We start from the raw sequence: 23,791 nt of genomic DNA, 5'->3' as shown, positions 1-23,791 counted from the left end.
CCAAATTCCGTTTGATTGAGAGGTCTTCTTGTTTTTAAATTCCAATCCTTGAGATGTTTGATCTCAAAGGTCTTCAATGGTGGCAGCTTGATTTTCTTGTAGTCGATACAGGCATGGAAAGGTTTTGTTTAGTGGTTGTTTGTTGTTCCAATTTCCACGCCAGAAAGAGAGGTTTCGTCTATTATTAATCTTCCATCTACATTCTTGTTCAAACCACTTTATGTGTTTCGTGATTGATCTCCAAAGGGGCACTTAAACTGCTATTTTTTCCTTTTGAGGGGAGATTGTCCAGATAGTTTCCTCTGTATTTGGCATCTATAATCTGTCTCCATAGAGCATTTTCTTCGCAGTTTGGTATCTCCATAGCCACTTACATAAAAGAGCATTATGTGATTTTTAAAACTATATATATAGTTATTTGTCATTTCGAATTAAGATTGATAGTTCAATTATCGCTCTATAATAGTTGAATTGAGAAAAAAATTTCGTTTAATTGGATTAGTTTACCATAACATGAAATAGAGATTTATAGAAATAAGAAAATGAAGATTAAAACATATTTTTGTTTTAGATTTATTTGTTTTACTTTTGAAGTTGGATTTACCTTTTTCTTCTTTTATTTGGACGTAAGTTTCAAAATAGTATCTTCTTCTTATTATTTATTTTACCTTTGTTTCAATTTGCTTTTTAAATTTCAACATTTATATTTTTCGACTTTAAATTTTCACATTTTGATGGTAAAATTTAATTTTTAAAAAATATTATTTATTAGTTTGCACTAAAATTTTCATTCCTTAATTTAATTTTACTTCACGATTATTAATTTTAATTATTCAACTATGCTAAGGCTTTGAGGATAAATATATAAAATATTAAACCTAAAAACTATATATAATAACCGAAACTACCTCGTCAATCATGTTTGAGAACTCCCCTTATTCTAAGTGAAGCCCCACAATAGTAATAAGAATAATCTCGATTAAACAAATAGTTAAATAATCCCAAGAAATCTAAATGGATTTTTGCTTGAAAAGATTGATCAAAGATCAATAAGAAGAAAAAACTTGTTTATAACTTCAAGATTTCAAACTCTCCATAATTTAATTGATAAAACTAGATTAAAAGTCTTAACGTGCATTTTAAAACAAAAATACAAAAAAAAAACATAAAACTTGAGTCTACGGTAAATTTTATTAAAATTCATAAGTTGTCTTCAAAATGTGGAAACTACAATCTATTTATACTAATTAAAAAGGAAAATTTCCATAAATATAACAAACTACTAAAATGTTTACAACTCGTGTAACAAATCCCATAAAGTTAAACATTTTTTAAATATTCTAAATTTTCTCTTCTATCTTTTTCTCCTCTTCGCTACAATTCCTTTCTACCGTCTTTCTTCTTTTCCTTTTTTTTTTTCACTGCGATTTCTTTCTATTGTTTTTCTTCTTTTCCTCTTTTTTTTTTTATATGTCGTTTAAATTTGGGTTTACCTAAATCTAAATGAACCAAATCTAAACAATCGTATACAAAAAGTAGCCAAATCTAAAGATCGTGCATAAAGAATTTTGAAAAAAATCGTTTAGATTGGAGTAGCAAAATCTAAATGATCGTGTAAAAAAAATGAACGATCGTGTACAAAAGAATTAAAAAAAAATCGTTTGGCCAAATTTAAACGCAAACTAAACGATCATTAACCAAATTAAACGATAGAATTGGAAAAATAAATCGTTTACAAATCTAAACGATTGTGTACCAAATATATTAGGCTCGTTGTTGACAGTGTGGTTGACGAGACATTTTTTTTGTATTTTCTATTGTGGGCTCTTTCCGTTTTCAAAATTGTTCTATACTGTGTAAATATTTTGTCAATTTGTTATATTTTTTAAAAGACCTAAATTAAAAATGTTATATTTAAAAAACATATCATTTAATTTTATGCCTTTTCAACTACTATAATAAATGAAAGTACAGAACATTAAATAAGTACATAATGCATTAAAGATGTGAATGCATATAAATTTCTAGATATTGTTGAAGTTCCAAGTGTTACAACTCTTCAAGTTTATTGGAAAGGTTAGTTTGAAAGCAACCCATTTTATACTTCAGCTGATCAATGTTAATTATTTACTTTTTTTTATATATATATATATATATATATATATATATATATATATATATATATATATATATTACTTATCTGTATTGATATATCATAAAACTAGTTATACTTACCTAATTAAATAGTACTCGGCAATGAGGTCACATTTACCCTAATAAAAAAGTAATAGATCAATGAAAAAAATGACCCTTTTTTATTACTTTTGGGTTATTTACTTGTGTTATGCAATTTTACTTACACATAAGACCCACATCCAAATCCGTAAAAAAATAATGCAATATGATTGATAAGTTGAGAGTGCTCAATCCGATTATATCTGAAAACTATGTCGCATTATTGTTATTGTTACCACTACACTTATTATTAGACTATCATTATTGTTACTCTTAAAGCTATTTATTTTTTTTTATCAAATTTGACATTTTTGACCCTTGAAAGTAGATGTAAAAGTAAATTTTACAAAATCCATAAAATAACTCAGTTATATCTACCATTCAAGTCCACTATGGTTGATCTATCCATAAAATGTTATTGGAGTATAGTAAATGTAAGCTAGGTGAAAAAAAGAAGAAACCCCACTAAAATGATAATGAAACAAACTTTGAAGAGAGAAAAAGAGAATATACCCATCTATTCATTACAAATTACAAAAGAAAGATGAAAAAGATAGGGAAGCAATCAGGAGGAAACAGTCATTTCATAGACAACGTAACCCAGTTGAGATTTACCAAATTGTCCCACAAAAGAAAACGAGAACTTACCACAGTGAAATTAGTAAAAATTAAAAAATGAAATAGAAAGGGTAAGGTAAAGTGACGTCGTTGGTTAGAGGCAGTAAAAAGCCGCCAACAGTGACTATGACATTAATTACGTGTACGCCCATAGATTCATCTTCTTCATCTTCTTCTTCATCTTCTTCATCTTCTTCTTCTTCATCTTCTTCATCTTCTTCATCTTCTTCATCTTCTTCATCTTCATCTTCTTCTTCTCCTCCATCTGGTTTCAATGGGATGGTCTTGGCCTTCTATAAATGTTTGTTAAGTATTAAAAAAAACCAATCTTATCTATTTAGTTTAATATTTTGTAACTTTGATTGACAAGTAAAACACATTAATTCTTAATGCTTTCTTTCATGACCATTTTGCTTTTATCGAATTAAGTTTACACGATAAAGCGTCTTCTTTCTACTTCAAATTTCTTGTTTGTTTTATTTACTTTTCATCAATAGTTTAAATATCAAGCTAAATTTTAAAATTTAAAAGAAATAACTTTCAAAGAGTTGTTTTATTTTTAGAATTTGATTAGGAATTCAATCATTAAACTGTAAGCAAGAATTAAAATATCGATGTTGACGTTGATATTGAGATTTCAATTTTACGAACGAAATATATTTCTAAAAGTTACAAAATTTATAAATTTTATTTACATTAGTAATTTTGTTGTTTTTCGTCGGAACTAAGTTATGAATATAGTTAATAATATCTTTATTCATATTAGACTAAATAGATAATACATTGTACGACCATCTATGAAATATGTTGGACATATTTATGGATATCTACGTAGAATTACAGATATATCCACATATTCATGAATATTTTATTCATTGACAGTAAGAAATATACGTAGGTGAAATAGACTTGATTCTCAAATACAAAAACCAAATGATTATCTAATGAGATGGATACGTTGATGTCTTTCTTCTTTCATAGAAAAAAAAAGGAAAAGAAAGAAAGAAAAAAGATTACTCCATTAAGTCTGAAGGGGTTATTATTGAAAGTACTGGGTAAATATTGTATGCCCTAGTTTATTGTTTTGTGTACTATTATAGTATTTTAATTTTTATGTTGTACACCCTACTAGCTTTAGGAAAAGTGGGAGATTGTTGGGGTTGATGCCCTAAATCTCGTGGTCTTGTAATTTGTAATTGTATATATTATACAAACTTTTTATTTATCTAATAAAATAAAGTACTATTTTATTTTATTTGACATTTAGTTGCATTAACCAACAAAACCAATAAACAACATTCGAAGTTATCTTCTGTAACCCAAACATGTATGTGGAGACATACAAGTGGATCATGTTTAAGTGATAACCTAAATGGTCTGTAGTAAATGGATAAGGTTGGATACCTTATATCCTGGTGACACTACGAATACGGCCTGCTTTGTAGTTGTTACAATTGTTCTAAAGTGCTACAAATGATTTGATCTTAATTATTCATGTCGAGGCATTAGAGCAGGGGTACTCCATACAAAGAGTTTGTATAAGACCGGACCATGAAATGAAAAGTCTCTTTTATTAACATTGTTACTAGTTGAGGCTATATTTCACCAGGATGACTATAAGTGACTTAACTTGAATCCTAAGTGAGTTGTGAACTCCTGCCTATGAAAGCGATCATTTGATTTGCATGGGTGAGAGTGGCCTATGTAGTCGACTCAATATGCCTACCATTTTGGGGATTCGTCTGATTGGGGAGCTAGGAACACAGCTACACAAGAAGTAATTCACTTCTTCTCTATAGATAGAGTGAGTAGAGAAATTGTTCTCTTAAGAGCTTATTTCAAGACTTGAACAATGTGGCGCCACACCCTCTCTTGGCCTCAGAGGAGTTCAGTTATAGTAGGACTATAATTATTGTTCATTAGAAGAATTAGTGGTACTTAAGGAGTTAGATGTAATTACAGGGGCAAAGCGGTAATTTTTGGCCTAGCTGTACTTACGAGCAATTTATGAAGGGTCATTGCATTGTTGATTGGTTATATCTAATGGACACAAAAATGTATCTACAGTAAGAAGAGTGCAACTATTAGTCTTTAGTGGAATGACTAATAGTTAATGAATAGAGATTAATTTAATTAAAGAGTTTAATTAATTAATCCCATTTCATTGGAGCTTCAATTTGTAGGTCTATAAGGTTCCCTTGTTAGCTCAATAAGGATAAATGAGAATCAAATTTATTTTGGTTTAATTTGAATTGTTCAAATTTATTATAGGAAATAAATTGTATATGATACAATTAATATAATGTATTTGATACATTATAATGTAAAGTTTTTATGAGAGAAGTTAATATTTGAATATGATTCAAATAATAATAATAATATGAATAAGATTCATAAATAAACTATAGGTTAAAATCAATATGGATTCAATTCATATTAGAACTATAGATTATATGAGAGATCTAAACCATTTGTTATATTATATATGATATGATATAAAATTTATATTATATGAGATATAATATATATTAATTAAATTTATATTAATTTTATTTAATTTAATTAATATTTTTAAAAGAAAAAGAGAAAGTTTTTTTTAACGCTCTCTTGTCAATCTCTCTGTATTCCAAAAAGGAAACAGAATTCTCTAAAAAAAAATTCTCTCACCAAAATTACAGAAGCCCACAACTCTATGTGATTCTTTACCTAGAGAATAACAAGAAAGATTTGTGGTATCTTGAAAGCTTGAAAGAAGAGTTATTTAAAGTTTTACAAATGTTAGTTTCTTTTCACATTTTCCTCCATAAGAAGCATGTTTAAGTTTTGTTTATTATTTTTTCTTTGAATTTATTGGTTTTACAAATTGAATTTCACTTACACGGTGTTCATACGCTTTTGCTTTGGGAATTCCATTACTTCAGAAAGAACATACGTGTGTTTGCAATAATAGAAATAGCCCAAATCTATAGAAAATTATGACACCATATACCCAAAAATATAAAACATCTACATATCTACCTCTCTCCCTACCAGCTTCATATCTGCCACAAAATTTAAATCTTTTCTAAACATCAACAAATTTAAATATTCAACTCGTTCTGTAGGCATTTAGTTGAAACCTTTTATTAATAAAAACTGAGGTTGAGTCATAGCAAATCTTTCTCTTGATACCTTTAATCAACAATAATTGATTTATTGCAAATGTAAATATTATAACCAATGAGATCCATTAAATTTTGTTCGTGAAAGCTTTATTATTTAACATTCAATCAAAGAAATGAGTAACCAATTTCAAATTTTATTATCATAAGAATAATTCTTAGACTAGGATATATATATTGAGTAGATTTTTTAAAATATATCTCCGGTACGAGATATCTAATTAGAATATTAACTATTTCTACTTTCTTTTAACGAGGATCACACTAATTTCTCTTTAATCATATCTCTCTTCGTTTAGATTTTAAATTAAAACTACATTAACAAAGGACATACAATTTTTATTGGATATGAATGATATAAATGTATAAAGGAGTTAGTAAGATTTATAGAAATAATTGAAACAACTTGATTTGAAAAGAAGAAAATGTATGTAATGTATATAACTTAGGTTAAAAGGAATATATTTGTTTTCAGGTTCTAATATAGTGGGTGTGGCTAATAGCCTAATATGAATAGCAAGATAAATATTTTTAGAGAGTTGGGATAATTATCGGACTACTTCATTACTATATGTACGTAGTTTTTTTCTTTCATTTTCTAAATGTCGTTTATATAAAAACAACCTTATATAAGTAATGGAAAATTTGAATATATTACCAAAAAAAATATGGTTTGTTTCCAAAAATAAATTAACATTTAAGAAAAAAGGTTAAACAACTGCTTCACCTTAATAAAAGATAATAATAAGAAAAGTTAGAAACTTTTCAAGAAAGAAAAGACATATTGGGACAAATTTGAATATGTTATATAAAAATATATGACTGTGTTCATTCTTAGAAAAATAAATAAACATCTAAAATATTTGATAGTTTTGAAATTATATATTTTTAAAGTTTAAATCTTATTTTGCCCCTAAATTTTTATCTTGTGAAAATTTTGACAAATTATTTAAGAGTTTTGAAATTGGGTCTTTTAATATTGAGGGCATAATGGTAATTATGCCTAATGACATTTTTGCAATTATATCAATCTTCTTCTTTTTCTTTAGGTTAATATGTGAAGAACAAAAAGAAGGGGGTGTGAGGAAAAGTGCTGCCGACAGAATACACAGAGAGAGAGAGAGAGAGTTGGTCTGCGAGCAATGAACGGCGTGGCGGCGTGAGCTTTTCCGTCAACAGGTCGATCTTCATAGCGGTGGCGTGGGTTTGCGACAAGCAGAGTCGGTGTGATTTGGGCTTCGGTTTTTTGGTGTTTTTTTAGTCACCATCGACGGGCAGTGACAGAACATTTCGACGACTAGTTTCCGACATATTGAGTACCGTTTTTGGATCAGTTCGGCGGGTTTTGATTCCCAATTCAGAGTGCATCCGCGGGTCTCTCGTACTCTTAGCGTTTGGATTGTCGGTATAGTTGGTTTTGCTTTGATTGATTACAGATTGTTGATCTTGTTGTTGTCTGTAATTGTTCCATTTTATCCTCAATAAAATCCCTCCAAGTTGGTTCTCAAAGTGGATGTAGACCAAATCGATAGAACCACTATATATCGTTGTGTTCTCTTGTTCCTTTATTGCTTTGTGATTTTGTCTGAATTGTGCATTCTGGATTATTATGTTTCAACTTCATATTCTGAATTAGTGCAGAAAATATAACAAGTGATATCAGAGCTCCATTCGATCCAAAGAAAATTTGGGTTTCGAGTAGTAGTTCCCAGTCGGCATATCTTGGTTAAATCTTTTCTATAAAGATGGCTTCGACACGATTTGAAGTGTCTAAGTTTAATGGGAATGGAGATTTCGCTCTTTGGAGAAAAAAGATTAGAGTTATTTTGGTTCAACATAAAGTAGCAAAGATCTTAGATGAAGAGAGACTTCCAGAAAATATTACAGAAAGTGAAAAAAGAGATATGGATGAAATGGCCTATTCAACTATTCTTCTTTATCTGTCAGATGAAGTTCTTAGGCTAGTGGATGATGCTACTACTACAGGGGAGTTGTGGAAAAAGCTAGAGAGCCTTTACTTGACAAAGTCCTTGCCAAATAAGATATATATAAAGGAGAAGTTCTTTGGATGTAAGATGGACCAAAGTAAAAGTTTAGAAGAGAACCTGGATGAATTTCAGAAGATTATAGTTGATCTCAATAACATTGGTGAGAAGATGTCGGATGAGAATCAAGCAGTGATTCTTTTAAATTTATTACCAAAAACATATTGAGGGGTTAAGGCTACTATTAAATATGGTCGGGATTCATTGACTATGAGTATAGTGTTGGATGCCTTGAAGACTAGAAATCTTGAAATCAAGAAAGAATGCAAAGATGACGAGTTACTCATGGCTAGAGGGAGGAGTGAGAAAAAGAGCGGGAAAGGTAAAGAGAGGAGTTCCAGGTCGAAATCAAAGGGGAAATCTAGAAAGTGTTTCCTTTGTCATAAAGGACACTTTAAGAAAAATTGCCCCTTGAATAAAGCAGAGAAGCATCAACTAGTGAAGCAAATGTTACTGATGGGTATAATTCAGCAGAGATTGTTGATGGGTATGATTCAACAGAGACTGGGTATGAGTCTACAGAGGTCTTAATGATATCTCATAGAGATATACAAGATGCTTGGATCATGGATTCAGGGTGCACATTTCACATGACCCCTCATCGGGATTTTTCGACTAACTTTTAGAAAGGTGATGGGGGAAAGGTCTTATTGGGTGACAATGGTACATGCGATGTAAAGGGAACTGGTTCAGTTCAAATTGCAACACATGATGGGATGGTCAGAATACTTACTAATGTGAGGTATGTTCCAAAACTCAATCGTAATCTAATATCCCTCGGTGAATTAGATAGATCAGGTTGTACCATAAAATCTGAAAATAGAGTTATGAAAGTTACCAAAGGTTCTTTGGTTAAACTGAGGGGAACCTTGAGGCATGGTCTATATGTGTTGGAAGATACTAGAGTTTCAGGTAGTGCTGCTATTGCGTCAGGCAAAGTTACAGATATGTTTATGTTATGGCATAAAAGGCTAGCTCATGTGAGTGAAAGAGGCTTACAAGCACTTTCTCAACAAGGTTTGCTAGGAGGAGTTAAAAATGTTGAACTCTCATTCTGTGAACATTGTATAATGGGAAAGTCTACCAGAGTAAAGTTTGGGAAAGGGAAGCACACAGCCAAAGGTATTTTGGATTATGTTCACTCAGATTTGTGGGGTCATATGAAAGAGGCTTCTATGGGAGGTTTGAGATACTTTATTTCTATCATTGATGATTTTTCAAGAAAAGTGTGGATTTATCCATTGAAACAAAAGGATGAAGCTTTTGGAAAATTTCTTGAATGGAAGAAGCAGGTTGAGAAACAAACAGGTAGGAAGATTAAGTATCTGAGAACAGATAATGGTTTAGAGTTTGTAAATAACAAATTTAACAACTTTTGCAAATCTGAGGGAATCACGAGGCACTTTACTGTTACATACACTCCACAACAAAACGGTTTGGCTGAGAGGTTTAACAAAACTATCATGGAACATACAAGGTGTCTCTTAACTAATGCTTCATTACCATTGAAATTTTGGGGGGAAGCTGCCCAAACAACGTGTTATCTCATTAATAGGAGTCTTTCTAACGCTTTAAACTTAAAGACTCCTCATGAGGTTTGGATAGGTAAAGCTCCAAGTTTAGACCATCTCGGAGTGTTTGGATGCACAACTTATACTCATGTTAAAGATGGAAAACTGAACAAGAGGGCACTAAAATGCATGTTTATTGGTTATCCTCAGGGTGTCAAAGGTTATAAACTTTGGTGCTTGGAAAAAGGGATGAAAAAATGCATTATCAGTAGAGATGTAACTTTTAATGAGACAGAAATGCCTTACTGTGTTAAAGAGCAGCAGAAACAACAGACGGGTGATCATGTTGTGACATAAGTCATAATTGCTTCAGAGGTATGACCATCAGTTGGCTTAGATGTTTCTGGTGATCAGCCGCCACTAGTTTCAAAAATAGAGGATACACAGCAGTCTGAATTTGATGGTATACAGTCTCAACAGGAGAGGATTTTGATTGATGAGGGAGCTTTTATTGAAGAAAGCTCAAGTAACAATGACCTATAGAATTATCAGCTTACTCGTGACAGAGCTCAGAGGGAAAGACATGCTCCTATAAGGTATGGTTATGCTGACTTAGTTGCTTACGCTCTTACATGTGCAACTGACGGTATTGAAGCTGAGCCTCTTACTTTTGAAGAGGCAATTGTATCTGATTCAAAGAAACAATGGAAAGATGCCATGGAAGCAGAGTTGTTCTCTTTACATAAGAATCAGACATGGTCGTTGGTTCCAAACCTCCTAATCAGAAACTCATTCAATCAAAATGGATTTACAAAATTAAGCCAGGTACAGGAGGTAACAGTAAGACTAGATATAAGAGTCAAGAGCTACACTCAGAAGGAGAGAGTTGATTTTCATGAGATTTTCTCTCCGATGGTGAGGCATTCGTCCATTAGATTAATCTTATCTATTGTTGTTCACTTGATATGTTTATTGAACAGATGGACGTCACCACAGCACTTCTTCATGGAGAACTGGAGGAAGTGATCTACATGGCTCAACCTAAGGGCTATGAGGTGAAGGGTAAGGAAGACATGGTTTGTCGTCTTCACAAGTCCCTCTATGGACTAAAACAATCACTACAAGAAAACGGAGGTTTCCCGACGCCAATAAAGACGTCGACATAAAGAACGTCGGGAATAAGTGTATTCTCGAAGCTATGAACATGGTGACAGGAGAGGCCTCGAGAATACACTTTTCCCGACGCATCAAACACATGTCGGCCACACGACATCCAGAATCTGTCAAATTAATTTAAAAAACACCTTATTCCCGACATTGTGCAGAGTGCGTCGGGAATAAGGGGTTTTTTCGACGCACTGTGGCGCGTCAGGAAAACCTTTTAATGAGCGTCGAGAATAATGGTATTCCCGATGCCTTTTTGAGGATTTCTCGACGTTGCGCGGTTGCGTTGGAAAATCCCCTTTATAAACGATTCAGTTCTGTATTTCATAGAATGAAACTGAAAGGGGAAAGGGAGGAGAGAACCGCGCTAAGGCTTCCGTTCCATCGTCATTACCGTCGCCGCCTTCCGTTCCATCGTCGTTGCCGTTGTTCTGCCGCCGTCTGCCACCTTAGGTAAGTTTAAATATAAAGTTTGTTTAGTTTCAATTTATGTTTTAGGATTTTTTTTAGGAAAATTGTTTTGGACATCTGTTTTAATTTTAAATTTATTGTGAATGCAGCTTCAAGGATGTGACTGTGGGACTTCACAATGATGGACAAAAAAAAAATCTTGAACAGGTTTTTCTCTTCGACCTCCAACCAACTTTCCCCAAGAGAAGATTAAATTAAAAGAAAATATTAGAAGGCCTTGGTATCATGTAAATTTCTTTTCGCTTTAGGATCTGTTTCTTTTTGTTGTCCCTCACAATTATTTGATTTTCTTTTTACGTCAAGTTTATGTACCCTCTAAGGAAGAAAAAAATGCTTCTCCCTGCTTCTGACTTGTTGAGATGCGTATGATCATTTGTTGTACTACAACTATGGTATTAAAAATAGAAATGAAATATTGAAAAATATATATAAAAAGGAATTCCTGACGCAATGAAACGTCGGGAAAAAACGTCGGAAGAGGCATTCCCGACGTCACGAGGTGCGTCGGCATAAGGTCCTGTTGGGTTTTATGTCCTAAAATTCGTGATAGTAAATATAATTAATTGACCGTCATTAATAAAGTGTTTTATTATTATAATTTCAATAAGTGTTATTGATTATATTATTAGTTTTATCTTAATAACCTAAATCCAATAAACTAACATCCTAAGTTGTTTGATGAGTCTTGAACAGTATGTAGAGACATACGGGGATTAATGTTCAAGATCAGCTTAAAGGGTCTATAGTATAGGGTTAAGGTTGGGTACCTTATCTTGTTAACACTATGGATACGGCTCACTTTGTATTTGATACAAACACATTGATCCAATGCGTCCATGTATGCGACATGCGAGTGAGGGTATTATATGCAATGAGTTTGTATACGACTGGACCACAAAATAGTAATCACTAGATGTAACTCCGTTAACTAGTTGGATTTCTATTTCATTAGGATGACCTAGGTGACTTAGTCTTAATCCTGAGTGTATTATGAACTCCTGTTTGCGAGGGATTGTCCTTTGATTTGTTCGGGTGAGAGTGGCCAAATTGTCGACTCAATATGCTTATATTTTGGGGACAAGACTGAGCGAGGAGCTAGGAACATAATCACACAAGATGGAATTCACTCATTCCCACCTTTAGGGTAAGTAGATAAGTGTTCCCTTAAATGATGTCTCCGGGACTTGAACAAAGGGCCCTCCCTCTCTATGGCACGAGAGGGGTTTTTGTTTAGTGGTTGGACCATAAACAGGTTGTTCATTAGAGGAGCACTAGTATTTAAGGACTAGAAGTGACCTAGTGGTAAAACGATAATTTGACCCAACTGGTGTTACGAACACTTGTGAAAGACTAACTTACTGGTATTGGTCTATATTCATGGACACAGAAATATATCTACAGTGAGAAGGGTTCAGTTGTGAGTTTTTAGTGGAGTGTACACACAGTTAACGAATATTGATTAATGTGGTTAGTGAGTTTAGCTAATTAATCTCATATCGTTGTAGCTTCTGATCTGTAGGTCCATTAGATCCCCTTCCTAGCTCATAAAGAGTAATGAGATTTATTTATATTGGTTGTAATTTGAAATGTTCAAATTTACTTTGGGAATTAATATAATGTATATTGATACACTATAATATAAAGTTTATATTTTAATTAGACTTTATTATATAAATTTAATTTTGGATATGATTCAAAATTAAATTACGAGAGAATAAAATATTTGAATGAGTTCAAATATTAGTTGAATGTGAATTAGATTCATATTAAAACTATAGATTAAAATTTAATGTGTATGTGATACATATTAAAACTATAGGTTATGAGAGAAATTTATATTTGAATATGATTCAAATTTTGGATTAAATTAAATATAAGATATTTAATTTAAAAATTAATTAATTGGAGAATTAATTAATAGTTTAGTTTAATTTCGTTTAATTAAATTTGATTTAATTAAATTAATTAAATTAAATCTATAGGTTATGTGAGAGATATTCATTTAAATATGATTTAAATGAAATATTAATTAATTAATTTAATTAATTAATTAATTTAATATTTATTTATTAAATTAATAAGGAACGTGGGTGGTTTTTCCACGTTCCCATTTATTCTCTCCAACTTCCGAAATTTTTTACATAACGAAAATCAGAGGAGTGAGTTCTGCGAAGTTTGAATTGCTCTCTCGTTCTCTCCAAACAAATTTTCTCTCTAAACAAAAATTCCCTTATTCCAATTTTGGTTCCCACAAACCATCTTAATAAGAGAATAGGAAGGTTTCCAAGTGGTGGTGCCAAATTGGTGATTGGTAGATTCAGAGTCGTCAACGAGCATAAGTTTTCTTCTCTGTATTTTTCTTCAAAGCATGTTTAACCATAAAAATAGTTTTGTAATTTTTGCCAATGTATTGGTAATTTTAAGGTTCCAATTAAAATTGTGTCTCTGTAATTCTTCCGCTGGAAAGGGTTTTCATCCCTTCAAGTCCGTCGGAAAAGAGGCATTCCCGACGCCACCTTTGCCGACATTTTTTTTAAGCGTCGGGAGAGGCATTCCCGATGCCATACCCACACGGCGTCGAGAATGCCTCTCCCGACGTTTATCCCGACGTCGTGATATACGTCGGCATATCCTTTTCCAACGTATTTTTCATTTTCGCCGACGTTTTTTAGCGTCGGGAGTACCCGCGTCTCTTGTAGTGAATCTCCAAGACAGTGGTATATCAGGTTTGATACTTTCATTCTAAAGCAGGGATTCCACAAAAACTCATATGATGCTTGTGTTCACTGGAAACTATCTTAGAAAGGTACGTACATCTATCTACTGTTGTATGTAAATGATATGATACTAGTGTCTAAGAACTATGCTGAAATATGTGAACTCAAGAAACAGTTGAGTAATGAGTTTGAAATGAAAGATTTAGGTGAACTAAAAAGGATCCTAGGCATGGATGTAAAGAGAGATAGAAAGAAAGGTTTGTTAACCATTTCGCAAGAAAGTTATGTGATCAAACTGCTTGAAAAGTATAATATGTCTCGTAGCAAGGCAGTTTCAACACCCTTAGCATCTCACTTTAGACTTTCTTCATCTCAATGTCCTGTTACTAAACAAGAAAGGTTAGAGATGTCTAATATTCCATATTGTAATGTTGTAGGAAGTATTATGTATCTGATGATTTATACTGGGCCTGACATGGGTTATGCTTTGAGTATGATTAGTAGGTTTATGTCAAATCTTGGGAAGGAACATTAGAAAGCTGTTAAATGGGTGTTACGATATTTGAAAGGTAGTGTTAGTGTGTCATTGTGTTATAGCAGGGCTTGTGATAAATCAACACTGTTAGAAGGTTTCACAGATGTAGATTATGCTGCAGATCTTGATAAAAGGTCCTTATCAGGTCACATTTTTCGCTTGTATGGTAATGTTGTCAATTGGAAAGTTAACCTATAGCCAGTTGTTGCTTTGTCGACTACTGAGTTAGAATATATTTCTCTTGGTGAAGCAGTTAAGGAAGCAGTGTGGTTGAAAAGAATTGTTGGTGAGTTGTTATCGCAGGAATTTATTCCTATCATCCATTGTGATAGCCAGAGTGCTATTCATCTTGCGAAGAATGCATCTCATCATAGACGATCTAAACATATCGATGTCAAATTTCATTACATCAGAAACGTTTTTGCTCATAAAGATGTTGAACTGGTCAAAGTTCATACAGTTGAGAATTTGTCAGATATGTTAACTAAACTCTTTCAGGTCATAGGTTTAAATACCTATTAGATGAGCTGAATGTTAAATCTGGATGATAGGGAGTTTGGAGAATCAGTTTGGTGTCTTAAATAGTTTGTTAAGAGGGAGATTTGTGAAAATTGACAAATTATTTAAGAGGTTTGAAATTGGATCTTTTAACATTGAGGGCAGAATGGTAATTATGCCTAATGGCATTTTTGCAATTATATCAATCTTCTTCTTTTTCTTTAGGTTAATATGTGAAGAACAAAAAGAAGGGGGTGTGAGGAAAAGTGCAGCCGACAGAATACACACACACACACAGAGAGAGAGAGAGAGAGAGAGTTGGTCTGCAAGTGACGAACGGCGTGGCAGCGTGATCTTTTCCGACAATGGGTCGGTCTTCATAGGGGCAGCGTGGGTTTGCAACGGGCAGCGTCAGGTTTGCGGGCATCACAGCGACGAGCAGCGTCGGCGTGATTTGGGCTTCGATTTTTGGGTGTTTTTTTAAGTCACCGTCGACAGGCAGTGACGGAACATTCTGACGACTAGTTTCTGATAGATTGAGTATCGTTTTTGAGTCAATTCGATGGGTTTTTATTCTCAGTTCAGAGTGCATCCGCGAGTCTCTTATACTCTTAGCGTTTGGGTTGTCGGTATAGTTGGTTTTGTTTTGATTGATTACAGATTGTTGATCTTGTTGTTGTCTCTAATTGTTCCTTGAATTTTATCCTCAATAAAATTCCTCTAAGTTGGTTCTCAAAGTGGATGTAGACGAAATCGGTCGAACCAACATATATCGTTGTGTTCTCTTGTTCCTTTATTGCTTTATGATTTTTTCGGAATTGTGCATTGTGGATTATTATGTTTCAGCTTCATATTCTGAATTATTGGAAATGACTTATTGGGCTTGGCCCAAATAGCAAAACCATCAAACTTTGTCCCACATGGATAAATCTTGAAGTGGGATGAGGAAATATACACTCCTATCTTTGAAGAGGACTACAAACCAAGTTAGTGGTGATAGCATAACCCTGTCCCACGTCGCCGCCGTCCGTCCGATCGGGCGGGCGGGCGGGCTCGGGTTTAGGCAACCGCGCTTGCGCGAAAGATAGGAATATAATTTTATTTTTTATTCTTTGGCAGCTAAGGGACACGTGTAACCTTTTTAGAAAGTCAAGGCATTCACGTACGTGGCGCACTTTTAGGCGGTTCAAAGGTACGTACGTGAAACGTGTCCAACGTTCCCTCTGCCAGACTTTTGCGAAGTTCGCTCTCGTCCTCTTCTTCCCGTTAAAGACTCTCCTTCATGCACTTCCTCCCTCACCCCTCTATAAATTGGAGAGCACCCATTCATCAAATCACACAATTCACTTCAATCCTCTCTTCCTCTCTTCCTCTCATTCGTCCTGTGTTCTGAGCCCTTATAAGCCCTTTGTTTCTATTCCCTGTACTTACGAGTGCACGTTCGTACCAGGGAAGCTGTGTTAACCTTGGGGAGCAAACGGCATAACGATTAGCACCACGGTCAGCCGAAATTGCTTTCAGGGCAGTGGTTCGTCACGGCACAGCAATAATTCTGATCGACCTTACCTTCTAACAATCTGAAAGCAATTATGTCGATCAAGACCTCCAACAAAATCCTATCGGACCTGTCTAAACTTGAGCCACTCGACGGAACGAACTACCGCCGTTGGTCCCAAAAGTTGCTAATCTTCTTTGAGCAACTAGAAGTTGATTATGTCCTCACTACAGATCTCCCGACATCTGACCCCCCAACTACCACGTCAACATCCTCTGATCTAGAATCATCTACGGGGCCTCTTACAACTATCGCTGTCACTGATCAAGTAAAGAAGGACCAAGTGATTGATCCTGAAAAATATGCAAAGGATAACAAGACCGTTCGAGAACACCTGTTAAACCATATGTCTGACCCGATGTTTGACCTCTTCGTAGTCCAAAAATCTGCCAAGGACATTTGGAGCACCCTGAAATCACGGTATGAAGGAGATGATGCTGGACGGAAAAAATATGTAGTTGGAAAATGGCTACAATTCCAGATGACTGACGACAAACCAGTCGTAGAACAAATACATGAGTACGAGAACCTGGTGGCAAACGTCCTGTCTGAAGGCATGAAGATGTGCGAAATACTTCAAGCAAATGTCCTGTTGGAAAAATTTCCTCCATCCTGGAATGACTACCGTAATCATCTCAAGCACAAGAAGAAGGATCTAAAGCTCCAGGAACTCATCAGTCATATGTGCACGGAAGAAGCCAACAGACTGAAAGATAAGTTAGCCTCCAAAAATTTAAATTCAGTTAATGCTAACTTAGTCGAATCATCCTTTGTGAACAGAGACAGAACGAAGCAGGAAAAAGGACATAAAGGGAAAAACTCAGAGAAGAGACAATTCAAGACTACTGGGGGACAAATTAAGAAGAAAAAGCTGGTCTGCTACGTGTGCGGAAAGGAAGGGCACCAATCATACCAATGCAACCAGAGGAAAGGGAGGCCAAGTCAGAAACCAACATCTCAAGCCCATCTAGCAGAGCAAGACAGTGAGATCATAGCAGCCATAGTAGAGACTAATCTGATAGAAAACAAGACGGACTGGATTCTCGACACTGGAGCCTCGAGACACTTCTGCACCAATCGTGAACTACTCCATGACTACGAAGACACTGCCGATGGAGAATGCGTGTTCATGGAAAACTTAGCCACTGCAGGAGTAATCGGGAAAGGGAATGTTATTTTAAAGTTAACTTCTGGCAAAACTTTATCTTTAAGTAATGTTCTATATGTCCCTTCCCTATGTAGGAACCTGGTGTCTGGGAGTCTGTTGAATCGGGTCGGGCTTAAAATTGTGCTAGAAGGTGACAAATTTGTCCTCACCAAAAATGGAGATTTTGTCGGTAAGGGGTATCTGTCTAATGGTCTATTTGTGCTAAACACGATTTCTATGAATGCAAATGCTTCCAGTTCTGCTTACTTGATTGAATCTGCAAACTTATGGCATGGTAGACTAGGACATGTGAACTTTGCATCAATTAGAAAACTTAAAGACTTGAGACTCATTAATACCTCTAAGACGCATGAAACTGGTAAATGTCCTGTTTGCATAGAAAGTAAATTCCATAAGAAGCCCTTCAAACCAGTTGAATATAGAACTACTGAGCTGTTAGAATTAATTCACTCAGATCTAGCCGACTTTAGAACCACTACTAGTAGAGGTGGTAAGAACTACTATGTATCCTTTGTTGATGATTACTCTAGATTCACTAAGATATACCTGATAAAAACAAAAAATGAAGCTGTCAGTATTTTCGTAAAATTCAAGGCAGAATATGAGAATCAGTTAGGAAAAAGGATAAAAAGATTAAGATCAGATAGAGGTGGTGAGTATTCCGATAAAACTCTTAAAGAATTTTGTGAATCAAATGGTATCATCCATGAATTTACTGCTCCTTACTCACCACAACAAAATGGCATAGCAGAACGAAAAAATAGAACTCTTAAAGAAATGATGAATGTCATGTTATTAAGCTCCGGTCTATCTGATAATATGTAGGGGGAAGCCGTGTTGTCTGCATGTTTTATTCTTAACAGGATTCCCCACAAAAGGCTAGACAAAACTCCATATGAATTCTGGAAATGACATGCACCAAATCTTTCCTACCTAAAGGTCTGGGGATGCTTGGCTAAGGTACCATTTCCTGCATTGAATAAAACTACGGTAGGACCTAAAACCTTTGACTGCATTTTTATCGGGTATGCTCAAAATAGTGCTGCATATAGGTTTATGTGTTTAAATGACAAAACTATAAACGAATCTAGAGATGCAGAATTCTTTGAGCATGTTTTTCCGTTAAAACAATCATTGTATGCTCCTAGCCTATCTAACAGAATGCATGATCCTGAAATCGTTAGTGAAACACCTGTTTCTGAAACTGTTGATACTCCAAACCTAAGTTGTGAATTAGAACTTAGGAGAAGTAAAAGACAGAGAACTGAGAAAAGTTTCGGTCCAGATTTCCTAAGCACCTTCATAGTGGAAAGGCGTGATGAAATTAACTGTAACTTCACAAACCTGTACTTAGTAGATGAGGATCCTAAAACTTACTAAGAAGCGCTAAACTCTGTAGATTCAAGTATGTGGAAAGAGGCCATTAAAAGTGAATTGGACTCACTGGTCATGAATCATACATGGGAACTGGTGGATCTTCCTATGGGAAACAAGCCAATTAGATGTAAGTGGATCTTTAAAAGGAAAACAAAACCAAATGGATTAATAGAAAGATACAAGGCTAGATTAGTGGTAGTAGGATATACCCAAAAACAAGGTGTTGACTATTTCGACACCTATTCCCCTGTAACTAAGATAACCACAATTAGGGCCTTGATTGTTTTGGCCGCAATACATAATCTTCTTATTCATCAAATGGACGTAAAAACAACCTTTTTAAATGGTGACTTAGAAGAAGAAATTTATATGACACAACCAGAAGGCTTTAAAATCTCTGGGCAAGAAAACAAAGTGTATAAACTGAGAAAGTCCCTATACGATCTCAAGCAAGCTCCCAAACAGTGGTACGAAAAATTTAACAATACGTTGATAACCAATGGATTTAAAATAAATTCCTCTGACACGTGTGTTTACTCAAATATGGTTGGAGCTGATTGCATATTAATATGTCTATACGTTGACGACATGTTAATCTTTGGAACAAACATGGAGTTAATAACTGACACTAAGTTTTTTCTCTCGTCACACTTTGAAATGAAAGACCTGGGAGAAGCAGACGTAATTCTAGGTGTTAAAATCAGGAAAAACAAAACCAGTTTGTCTCTATGTCAATCTCATTACGTAGAGAAAATACTAAAGAAGTTTAACTCCTTTGATGTTTCTCCTGTGAGAACTCCCTTTGACGCTAGTAAACATCTTAAGAAGAATAAAGGAGATAGTGTGTCTCAACCAGAATATGCAAAGATCATAGGCAGTGTGATGTATTTAATGAATTACACTAGACCAGATATTGCATATGCTGTCAGTAGATTGAGTAGATATACACACAATCCTAATAGATACCACTGGGATGCCTTACGCCATCTGTTGAGATATCTTAAAGGGACGATAGATTACTATCTACACTTCAACAAATTTTCTGCCGTACTAGAAGGATATTATGATGCAAACTGGGTCACAGACAATGATGAGGTTAACTCCACTAGTGGGTATGTATTTTTACTCGGAGGTGGAGCTATATCTTGGAAGTCTACAAAACAGACTTGTATAGCCAGATCCACGATGGAATCCGAGTTCATAGCACTAGAGTTGGCAGGATAGGAGGCTGAGTGGATCAAAAATCTACTAGGAGATGTACCATTGTGGGGACATCTGTACCGGTGTCCATACAGTGTGATTTGCAAGCCGCGATATGTACTGCCAAGAACAGTGTTTATAATGGTAAAAGTAGACACATACGTCTTAGGCATGCAGTAGTAAAACAACTGCTAAAGGAAGGAACCATCTCCTTGGAATTTGTTCGATCTGAGAAGAACTTGGCTGATCCTTTAACCAAAGAACTAACAAGGAAAATGGTTTTAGATTCCTCTGTGAACATGGGCCTGAAGCCCTTCGGAGATCCATAGCACTTGATAAATGGGTGGTCTATTGCGATAGACTTGATGGTTCATAGCCCCTTATTGGGTGGTCTGTTGCGATAGACTTGATGGTCTATAGCCCATCGTGTGGACAGTCCTTAAATGGACTAGATGGATAATCCAAAACCTGTGAGTTCATAATCAGTATGGACAATGAAGTCTCCATAGCTCTTTTGAGTGGTTTGACTTGACAAACTTGATGGAGCATATAACGTGACAGTGAAGGTGGGGCCGCCTTCTATGAAAGAGTTTAAAGGTCTCTTTCTAAAGCTCTCACGACGACCCGAGGTTCGGTCTATGTGCATGGCCAAAAGGCACAAGTTTATGTTGCAGAAACAAAGGCTTTTCCCTAGAGATAAAGCGTGTCGTAAGGGTCTCAACCAAGTGTTACAAGGAGTTCAAGATATAATTCACTCCCTCTTACCAAGATTGTTGCCTTACTTTACTACGCATCAATTCAAATCTTCGGATATTGATGCTTAAGCTTAATATCTCCTCTATGCTCAGAACACATCTCATTCTTTTCACTTACCCGAAAACTTTGCTATAGCAGTCATTTGTAGGGGATTATTGGAAATGACTTATTGGGCTTGGCCCAAATAGCAAAACAATCAAACTTTGTCCCACATGGATAAATCTTGAAGTGGGATGAGGAAATATAAACTCCTATCTTTGAAGAGGACTACAAACCAAGTTAGTGGTGATAGCATAACCCTGTCTCACACGCGCGCCACCGCCGTCCGTCCGATCGGACGGGCTTGGGCTTGGGCAACCGCGCTTGCGCGAAAATAGGAATATAATTTTATTTTTTATTCTTTGGCAGCTAAGGGACACGTGTAATCTTTTTAGACAATCAAGGCATACGTGGCGCACTTTTAGGCGGTTCAAAGGTACGTACGTGAAACGTGTCCAACGTTCCCTCTGCCAGACTTTTGCGAAGTTCGCTCTCGTCCTCTTCTTCCCGTTAAAGACTCTCCTCCATGCACTTCCTCCATCACCCCTCTATAAATTGGAGAGCACCCATTCATCAAATCACACAATTCACTTCAATCCTCTCTTCCTCTCTTCCTCTCATTCGTCCTATGTTCTGAGCCCTTATAAGCCCTTTGTTTCTATTCCCTGTACTTACGAGTGCACGTTCGTACCAGGGAAGCTGTGTTAACCTTGGGGAGCAAACGGCATAACGATTAGCACCACGGTCAGTCGAAATTGCTTTTAGGGCAGTGGTTCGTCACGGCACAGCAATAATTCTGATCGACCTTACCTTTTAACATGAATTAGTGTAGAAAATATAACATATTCGTTATATATTATTTTAGTTTGATGCTTAAATTTTCAAAATCGATTGTTTTAATTCCTAAACTTAAAAAATGTGCTTACCTTGATCTTTATGTACTTGATTTTGTCAACTCTTAACAAAATGGAATTGAGTGCATCGTAAACTTTATAAAATAACAAACTCATTTTCTATAAAAGGTTTTGAAAGTTATTTTTCGTCAAATATTTGTAAATGTTAGATTATTGATATTTTACTTTATATTTATATTGTCAACACATTTTCTAAAAATACAATTCAATTTAGAATTTTGTCAAATAGTTAATATAAAATCTTTACACAAAAACAAAAGGAAACATTTTTTAAAAATTTTAGGGGCTAAAACGAACATTTTTTAACGTTTAGGAATCAAAATAGAACAACACTCAAAGTTCGATTACCGAAATAAGATTTAAACTTTTTTTTTTCACATGAGGGCTCAATTATAATAATAACAATAACAATAAATTCTCTAATAAAAATTAGAAATGAATTGCATAATTTAGGCCTCAAAGTCAAGCAAGTAATGAGAATCGAAAGGGCTAAGCTAAAACCACTTGAGCACCGCTAAGTTTTGTGTTTTTACAACTAATAATACACATAGGAGCTTTGGGACTCCAATAAATCCTACTCTATAAGTAAGTAATTAAGAACCTAAGACCTATGCTTGTAATCATATGATCTTTTTTTACATGACTTTCCATCCATACTTAATATGGTTTGTTATATCTACATTTAATTTATATTGTTTTTCAACATTTGAAAACCGAAAAAATAGTTTTCAAAATCATGTTTATGTTTTGGGTTGGCTAAAAATTCAATGCCTATCTAAGAAAGAAAAAGAAAAATTAAAATAATAATTTATATGTTAGTACAAAATACAACTTGAAAAATCTATCCACAACTTACACACTTGTCGAACATAAGAATTATAACAAAAATTAGTGAGAACAATATTATAGAAATAGAAACTAGCAAAAGGTTGAACTAAAAACTAATAGAATATTAAAAAGTCTAACGCCAAAAGAGGAATAAAGACGAAAGTGTTATATATATATATATATATATATATATATATATATATATATATATATATATAATCTTTTTATGAAACAAAAAGAAAAAAAAAAGGTAATATGAATCATTCATACAAAGGGAAGGCTTTTAAAAGGAAAAAAAAAAGGTAAACTACAAAAAGTACCCTTAATCTTTGTCTTCCCCTTTGCAATGTTTTTCTGTTTATATTCAAAAGGTTTTTATCCCATTAAGTAATTGTTTGGTTTTTCTAAATTAAGTTAATTTTTTATTCACTTTTCACTATTTTTTAACAAAAAAAATCAAGTCAAAATGTAAAATTCAAGGAAGTAATTTTGTTTTTTAATTCTATAATTTGACTAATAATATATGGATTACTTTGAAGGACTTCCATGGAAACATTTAGTTTAATTAGTGTATGTATGGACGGCATGCGTCGAATATTCAATACTTGTTGGACATCTATCAGATACTTTTTGTTAGTACATAAATGTATTATATTTGATATACATAGAATATACTTATTGAGTAGACTAAAAAGATACATATATGACAATAATATTAATTTTTGAGTGTGAAATACATCAAACTGTTCCCTTTAACTTTATAAATGCATCAATTCATTTACTATAAATCATCTTTTACTATAGAAATGATATATTTTTTTAAAAAAAATGAATAATTTAATAAAACATATCCTTATCATGATGAGTTGTGTTCTAGAATTTTTTTAAAAAAATGGAGTATTGCTATGTTGGTGTAATCTCAGCATCTGTATATGTTTTTCTTGGAGAACCATCATATAGAATTTACGAGGAAAAAACATGCATAAATCCAAAATATTA

The sequence above is a fragment of the Cucumis melo genome, chromosome 8 (genome assembly GCF_025177605.1).
Source record: "Cucumis melo cultivar AY chromosome 8, USDA_Cmelo_AY_1.0, whole genome shotgun sequence".
NCBI lineage: Eukaryota > Viridiplantae > Streptophyta > Magnoliopsida > Cucurbitales > Cucurbitaceae > Cucumis > Cucumis melo.
Note: the sequence above shows the minus strand (reverse complement) of the source record.